Genomic DNA, 9,853 nt, shown 5'->3' with positions numbered 1-9,853 from the left:
TGCCACAGCAACACAAGTTCAGTGAAAGAGGATGTTAAAATAGCGCTTGATTGGAAGCAATGGAGCTTTACAACCAACGCGTGTGAATTTAGGAGTGGGGCCTACACATGCCGCCCTTTCGGCACCTGGTATTGTTCTTGGATTGAGAGGTCCACTACTAGATCACGTATCAATACATGTCATGAGCCTATTTATCAAGGAAGCTGGAGCTCCTCCTTCAAAGGAGATCCTTTGGGCACCTGAACCAACCCAATGGATAACTGAGCAGGAGGTAGTCTGATGGGGGTCCACCTCATGGGATTTGCTTGCATGTATGGTGAGGGGCTCTATCCTGTGTTTCCTGGTGCAACCGATCTAATGACTTTCCATCGAACACTGAGATACAAGCATGCCTTCCTTTGCCTGTTGTTGACTCAATTTGTTCTGAAGCTGCACTTGTGTAGAGAGCCAGGAATCAGAGGGACAGATGTTTGCAGGAAGCATTGAGGGGGGATTGGCACAGAGGGAGGCAAGGCCTCCAGAATAATGTGAGGTCCATCTATTGGGTTTTATGAGAACTTTTTTTTTGGCAAATGTTTTGAATTTTGTATTTTCAAGGAACTAGATGGTGAGATAAAACAATCCTTTGATGTCACTTACTTCAGTGGGGACTCAATGTTTACTAGCCTTTTAGAAACGGACATTAAAAGTGACAAATGAAATCAAGAAATGTTCATGTTATTGTTTCGAGCGGCCGACCATCGCTCATATCTTCTGAGATCCCTGGGTGGCAAGGGGCCGAAGCAGACCCTGTGTCAGTTCTCACAGGTTTAAAGCCAGCAAGTTTATTTTAGATGGTAAGTTGACTAGTGAGTCACGCAAGTCCTCATCCTCCGCCTTTGTTGGAAACCTCAGTCACTGATGAGCAGTTCCAGTGGAACAGACATTTGTTTTACGATCTTGATTCTTGATTCTGCTTTGAGGCGGCTGGCAGATCAGGAGGGTGGAACTTGCAGGCTTTCCCTCAGAGTGGTGGAAGAAAGACCTTCTGTCAGCTTAGTTTCTTTGGAGGTTATACTTCAATCAGTTGTACTCTTTGTGCTCTGGATTTGCTTCTTAGAATTATTTCAATTGCTTGTTTTACAATCGTAGACCACACGTTCGTTAAACCCTAAATTTGTTTACATGTCTGGTTGAGTTCCAAGGAACAAGGGTTCTCCGTATTGACATGATATGATATGGCATTTATAACGCGCCTATACGAAAGGAGGGGGGAACAGAGGGAGGACAGCGACAACAATCTTACTAGGCCAAGTGTAGGGGAATGTCGTGATGTGGTAGGAGTCAGTAAGGACCCTGGCAACTGTGCTTTACTGTTCACTGCATCCTGGACAATTACACAGCCTCTGGGATTATTGGGTGAATGTGTGCTAAGTGCTTAACAGGTCGATGTACTTAAAAACAAGGTGTCTGCGATATCAGAATCCATTTGAGAAATGGGGTGTTATTTGGGTTCTTGGGCATTTAGCTCAGACTTGCTTGAGATAAATGTCAAGAGTACCCATTGTGTGTGTTTATTTGGCCACCTCCCTGTCCTGTGGTGAAACAGTGGCCTTGCTTTTAGCCTTTTGGACTGATGAGGTTGAAGCACTCACAGTTACACCCAAACCACTAGTCCATTCTGCCAGCAGTTGGCAAGTAGACTGGTGAAGACTGACCCTTGTTCCTGCTCTTCATAACTGGATGCTGTTCAATCATCTCTCTGCACGCTGGTCCCTCCCCATTACAGAATGGGTGGTGCAGGGGCCAGGCAGGGCTCACTGCCAGAGACAGGTCTTTGCTGGCCCCTTCCCGCTGGCACTTCACTTCCATGCACTTAGTCTGCATGCTGGAATCTTCCACGTCCAGGTCTGTGCAGCAAGGTCCACCCAGGGAGTACAAGCCATGCAGCTTGATTCTTTTATCCTGCAAGGCCCCGTGGATACACCAACCAGATTGACCAGTGCCTAATTAAAGGTGCTTTGTATAATGTGCGGGTACGTGCTATACCATGCTTTGTTGCTTGAATTGCTGTGTTATGTGAATGCAACCATTGATACATAGTGTGAAGTCCACGACCCATCCCAAACTAGCCAAGCTATCTAACTTTAATATGTGACCTACATCTCCAGCAGCCACACCAAATAAAGCAAGGCGTAAAACTCTAACATGTGACCTACATCTCCACCACCCATGCCAAATCATAAAAGGTACATAACTCTAACATGTGACCGGAATCTCCACCACCCATGCCAAATCATACAAGGTACGTAACTCTAACATGTGACCTACATCTCCACCACCCATGCCAAATCATACAAGGTACGTAAATCTAACATGTGACCTACATCTCCACCACCCATGCCAAATCATACAAGGTACGTAACTCTAACATGTGACCTGCATCTCCACCACCCATGCCAAATCATAAAAGGTATGTAACTCTAACATGTGACCGGCATCTCCACCACCCATGCCATATCATGAAAGGTATGTAACTCTAACATGTGACCGGCATCTCCACCACCCATGCCAAATCATAAAAGGTATGTAACTCTAACATGTGACCGGCATCTCCACCACCCATGACAAATCATAAAAGTTATGTAACTCTAACATGTGACCGGCATCTCCACCACCCATGCCAAATCATACAAGGTATATTACTCTAACATGTGGCCTACATCTCCACCACCCATGCCAAATCATACAAGGTATATTACTCTAACATGTGACCTACATCTCCACCACCCATGCCAAATCATACAAGGTACGTAACTCTAACATGTGACCTACATCTCCACCACCCATGCCAAATCATAAAAGGTACATAACTCTAACATGTGACCGGCATCTCCACCACCCATGCCAAATCATACAAGGTATATTACTCTAACATGTGGCCTACATCTCCACCACCCATGCCAAATCATACAAGGTACGTAACTCTAACATGTGACCTACATCTCCACCACCCATGCCAAATCATACAAGGTATATTACTCTAACATGTGGCCTACATCTCCACCACCCATGCCAAATCATAAAAGGTATGTAACTCTAACATGTGACCTACATCTCCACCACCCATGCCAAATCATAAAAGGTATGTAACTCTAACATGTGACCTACATCTCGACCACCCATGCCAAATCATACAAGGTAAGTACCTCTAACATGTGATCTACATCTCCACCACCCATGCCAAATCATAAAAGGTATGTAACTCTAACATGTGACCTACATCTCCACCACCCATGCCAAATCATACAAGGTATGTAACTCTAACATGTGATCTACATCTCCACCACCAATGCCAAATCATACAAGGTATATTACTCTAACATGTGACCGGCATCTCCACCACCCATGCCAAATCATACAAGGTATGTAACTCTAACATGTGATCTACATCTCCACCACCAATGCCAAATCATACAAGGTATATTACTCTAACATGTGGCCTACATCTCCACCACACATGCCAAATCATAAAAGGTATGTAACTCTAACATGTGGCCTACATCTCCACCACCCATGCCAAATCATACAAGGTACGTAACTCTAACATGTGACCTACATCTCCACCACCCATGCCAAATCATACAAGGTATATTACTCTAACATGTGGCCTACATCTCCACCACCCATGCCAAATCATAAAAGGTATGTAACTCTAACATGTGACCTACATCTCCACCACCCATGCCAAATCATAAAAGGTATGTAACTCTAACATGTGACCTACATCTCGACCACCCATGCCAAATCATACAAGGTAAGTAACTCTAACATGTGATCTACATCTCCACCACCCATGCCAAATCATAAAAGGTATGTAACTCTAACATGTGACCTACATCTCCACCACCCATGCCAAATCATACAAGGTATGTAACTCTAACATGTGATCTACATCTCCACCACCAATGCCAAATCATACAAGGTATATTACTCTAACATGTGACCGGCATCTCCACCACCCATGCCAAATCATACAAGGTATGTAACTCTAACATGTGATCTACATCTCCACCACCAATGCCAAATCATACAAGGTATATTACTCTAACATGTGGCCTACATCTCCACCACCCATGCCAAATCATAAAAGGTATGTAACTCTAACATGTGGCCTACATCTCCACCACACATGCCAAATCATAAAAGGTATATTACTCTAACATGTGGCCTACATCTCCACCACACATGCCAAATCATACAAGGTATGTAACTCTAACATGTGACCGGCATCTCCACCACCCATGCCAAATCATACAAGGTATGTAACTCTAACATGTGACCGGCATCTCCACCACCCATGCCAAATCATACAAGGTATGTAACTCTAACATGTGATCTACATCTCCACCACCCATGCCAAATCATACAAGGTGTGTAACTCTAACATGTGATCTACATCTCCACAACCCATGCCAAATCATACAAGGTGTGTAACTCTAACATGTGATCTACATCTCCACCACCCATGCCAAATCATACAAGGTGTGTAACTCTAACATGTGACCTACATCTCCACCACACATGCCAAAGCATAAAAGGTATGTAACTCTAACATGTGACCTACATCTCCACCACCCATGCCAAATCATAAAAGGTATGTAACTCGAACATGTGACCGGCATCTCCACCACCCATGCCAAATCATACAAGGTATGTAACTCTAACATGTGATCTACATCTCCACCACCCATGCCAAATCATAAAAGGTATGTAACTCTAACATGTGACCGGCATCTCCACCACCCATGCCAAATCATACAAGGTATGTAACTCTAATATGTGACCGGCATCTCCACCACCCATGCCAAATCATAAAAGGTATGTAACTCTAACATGTGACCGGCATCTCCACCACCCATGCCAAATCATAAAAGGTATGTAACTCTAACATGTGACCTACATCTCCACCACCCATGCCAAATCATAAAAGGTACATAACTCTAACATGTGACCGGCATCTCCACCACCCATGCCAAATCATAAAAGGTACGTAACTCTAACATGTGACCGGCATCTCCACCACCCATGACAAATCATAAAAGGTATGTAACTCTAACATGTGACCGGCATCTCCACCACCCATGACAAATCATAAAAGGTATGTAACTCTAACATGTGACCTGCATCTCCACCACCCATGCCAAATCATAAAAGGTATGTAGCTCTAACATGTGACCGGCATCTCCACCACCCATGCCAAATCATACAAGGTATGTAACTCTAACATGTGATCTACATCTCCACCACCCATGCCAAATCATGAAAGGTATGTAACTCTAACATGTGACCGGCATCTCCACCACCCATGCCAAATCATACAAGGTATGTAACTCTAACATGTGATCTACATCTCCACCACCCATGCCAAATCATAAAAGGTATGTAACTCTAACATGTGACCGGCATCTCCATCACCCATGCCAAATCATACAAGGTATGTAACTCTCACATGTGACCTACATCTCCACCACCCATGCCAAATCATAAAAGATATGTAATTCTAACATGTGACCGGCATCTCCACCACCCATGCCAAATCATAAAAGGTATGTAACTCTAACATGTAACCGGCATCTCCACCACCCATGCCAAATCATAAAAGGTATGTAACTCTAACATGTGACCTACATCTCCACCACCCATGCCAAATCATAAAAGATATGTAACTCTAACATGTGACCTGCATCTCCACCACCCATGACAAATCATACAAGGTATGTAACTCTAACATGTGACCGGCATCTCCACCACCCATGCCAAATCATACAAGGTATGTAACTCTAACATGTGACCGGCATCTCCAACACCCATGCCAAATCATAAAAGGTATGTAACTCTAACATGTGACCGGAATCTCCACCACCCATGCCAAATCATAAAAGGTATGTAACTCTAACATGTAACCGGCATCTCCACCACCCATGCCAAATCATATAAGGTATGTAACTCTAACATGTGACCTACATCTCCACCACCCATGCCAAATCATAAAAGATATGTAACTCTAACATGTGACCTGCATCTCCACCACCCAATGCAAATCATACAAGGTATGTAACTCTAACATGTGACCGGCATCTCCACCACCCATGCCAAATCATACAAGGTATGTAACTCTAACATGTGACCGGCATCTCCACCACCCATGCCAAATCATAAAAGGTATGTAACTCTAACATGTGACCGGCATCTCCACCACCCATGCCAAATCATAAAAGGTATGTAACTCTAACATGTGACATACATCTCCACCACCCATGCCAAATCATAAAAGGTATGTAACTCTAACATGTGACCTACATCTCCACCACCCATGCCAAATCATAAAAGGTATGTAACTCTAACATGTGACCGGAATCTCCACCACCCATGCCAAATCATAAAAGGTATGTAAGTAACTCTAACATGTGACCGGCATCTCCACCACCCATGCCAAATCATAAAAGGTATGTAAGTCTCACATGTGACCTACATCTCCACCACCCATGACAAATCATAAAAGGTATGTAACTCTAACATGTGACCGGCATCTCCACCACCCATGCCAAATCATAAAAGGTATGTAACTCTAACATGTGGCCGGCATCTCCACCACCCATGCCAAATCATAAAAGGTATGTAACTCTAACATGTGACATACATCTCCACCACCCATGCCAAATCATAAAAGGTATGTAACTCTAACATGTGACCAGCATCTCCACCACCCATGCCAAATCATAAAAGGTATGTAACTCTAACATGTGACCTACATCTCCACCACCCATGCCAAATCATAAAAGGTATGTAACTCTAACATGTGACCGGAATCTCCACCACCCATGCCAAATCATAAAAGGTATGTAAGTAACTCTAACATGTGACCGGCATCTCCACCACCCATGCCAAATCATAAAAGGTATGTAAGTCTCACATGTGACCTACATCTCCACCACCCATGCTGCCAAATCATACAAGGTATATTACTCTAACATGTGACCTACATCTCCACCACCCATGCCAAATCATACAAGGTATATTACTCTAACATGTGGCCTACATCTCCACCACCCATGCCAAATCATACAAGGTATATTACTCTAACATGTGACCTACATCTCCACCACCCATGCCAAATCATACAAGGTATGTAACTCTAACATGTGGCCTACATCTCCACCACCCATGCCAAATCATACAAGGTATGTAACTCTAACATGTGACCTACATCTCCACCACCCAAGCCAAATCATACAAGGTATATTCCTCTAACATGTGACCTACATCTCCACCACCCATGCCTAATCATACAAGGTATGTAACTCTAACATGTGGCCTACATCTCCACCACCCATGCCAAATCATAAAAGGTACGCAACTCTAACATGTGACCTACATCTCCACCACCCATGCCAAATCATACAAGGTATATTACTCTAACATGTGGCCTACATCTCCACCACCCATGCCAAATCATACAAGGTATGTAACTCTAACATGTGACCGGCATCTCCACCACCCATGCCAAATCATACAAGGTATGTAACTCTAACATGTGGCCTACATCTCCACCACCCATGCCAAACCATACAAGGTATATTACTCTAACATGTGACCTACATCTCCACCACCCATGCCAAATCATACAAGGTATATTACTCTAACATGTGGCCTACATCCCCACCACCCATGCCAAATCATACAAGGTATATTACTCTAACATGTGACCTACATCTCCACCACCCATGCCAAATCATACAAGGTATGTAACTCTAACATGTGGCCTACATCTCCACCACCCATGCCAAATCATAAAAGGTACGCAACTCTAACATGTGACCTACATCTCCACCACCCATTCCACATTATGCAAGCTACATAGCTTTTATAAGTGATCTACATCTATTTTTTTTTGGGAGGGGGATTTGTAAGGTGCACTAGCAGCCCAAGGGAATCAAGGCGTTGTTGCAAGAAAGTGTCTTAGTTACGGGAAGGGTACTTCGCTCTTGGTTACAGTGAGTGTGTAGCTGTACAATGCAAACTCAGTAGGAAACATAGGTGGTTACAGGTTTGGATGATCATGCAGCGACAATGTAGGTTACATCAAATAGAGAGTAGTAGGAGACAGCCTAGGCAATACAACAGGTCAGGACTAGTTTATATGAACAACATCGTTTTTATGGCTTTACCGAAGGCTTTGTGCGAATCAATTATTCTGATGTGGGGTGGAAGGGCATTCCATTGGGTCGCGACCATGACAGGGAAGTTAGAGCCTCGAGCGCGAATCCTCCAGGTCTTGGGAGTGGAGATTCAGTTGGTGTAGGCCATTCCTGTGGGTCTGGCGGTGATAGGTTTGGCGATTCTCTAGGAAAGGTAGAGGGGGGCCATGTTATGGAGACGTTTATGCACCAGGGCGAGAGTTTTAAAGATGATCCACTCTTTAATGGGGAGCCAATAATCCTGCTTCCTTGTCGCTGAAATGTGGTCCCTTTTGGATATGCCGGTGGTGGCCTTGAGGGCATTATTTTGGACAGTTTGGAGTTTACTGATATTTTTGGATGAGGTACCTGCTAGGAGGCCATTACAATCACCAGCCGAGACCCAATAATTGCCCTCGCTATGTTGAGGCAATTCTGCTCTGAATGAAACGGTCTGGCTGCATTTAGCAGTTTAGAATGGTAGGCCGCTCCCGATGCAATGGCATTGACCTGTCTGGTCATGAGGTTCGAGTCTAACAAGACACCCAGGGTCTTCACGGCTTGGGATACTGAGATAGGTGCGTTATCAATCGTGAATGAGCAATACTGTTTGTCAAGTTTTTTAAGGGTTGCAGGTCATCCTATTAGCAGAAGTTCCGTTGTTTCACTGTTAAGGCACAACCAGTTTTCTGCCACTCAGGGTTGGATAGTGGAGTAAATGGAATTAAGGGTTTTCATGTCAGCCTCATAGTCGCCAGTGAGGGGGATGAGAACCTTGAACAGTGGCCTTGTGAGTAGATTGTAGAGGGTAGGGGAGATGCAGTAACCCTGTGGGACTCTGCATTTGATGTTACTCGGGTGGGCATATGCTTGTTCAGAAAAGACTCTCATAACCCTTTCCTGAAGAAACAAGGTGACTCAAGCTATGGGCTTGGGGGAACAATTGGCAGCGGAAGAGAGATGGTGACACAGAGTATTATGGTCCACCAAATCAAAAGCTGCAGACAGGTCAAGGAGCAGAAGGAGGGCAGGTTTAGAGTCTCTGAAATTGTCCATCTGGTTTTTTGAAGTCTAATAATGCAGTTTCGGTACCGTAACCGGGACGGAAGTCTGACTGCCGGAGACCGAGAAGGTTATTGGCCCTGAGGAATTTTAGTACTTGCAGGTAAGCTGCCTTGTCGAGGATTTTTAATAGAAAGGGGACTGTAGTGATAGGTCTATAGTTCCCTGTGACAGTTGGGTGAAGCGCTGGTTTTCTAAGGAGAGGGCGTACCCAAGCTTCCTTGAGGCCAGTTGGGACAAGGCCTGTAGTGAAGGAGGCATTGATAAAGGCTGTAAGAAAAGGGGCAAGGGAGGGGGCACAATCTTTAATGAGTTGTGCCGGGCAGGCACCCCCTCTGTAGTAAGAGGGTTTGATAGTCTTGAGGAGGGTGATGACTTCTTGTTTGCTCATTTCCTTGAAGGCGAAGGGGAGGGAGTCACAGGAGGTGCTTCAGTGGAGGTTGGATATTCGGTGGCTGAGTGCCTGTTGATGGGCGAGGATTTTATTTTGAAGGGCTTAAAGTTTGTCCAACATGGCAGATTGGATATTATTACACCAGTCTTCGTCTTTGGGGAGGGTGGGCGTTGGAGGA

This window comes from Ambystoma mexicanum, chromosome 7q (genome assembly GCF_040938575.1).
Source record: "Ambystoma mexicanum isolate Mex_15411 chromosome 7q, UKY_AmexF1_1, whole genome shotgun sequence".
In the NCBI taxonomy this organism is placed as follows: domain Eukaryota; kingdom Metazoa; phylum Chordata; class Amphibia; order Caudata; family Ambystomatidae; genus Ambystoma; species Ambystoma mexicanum.
This window is presented reverse-complemented; position numbering follows the sequence as displayed.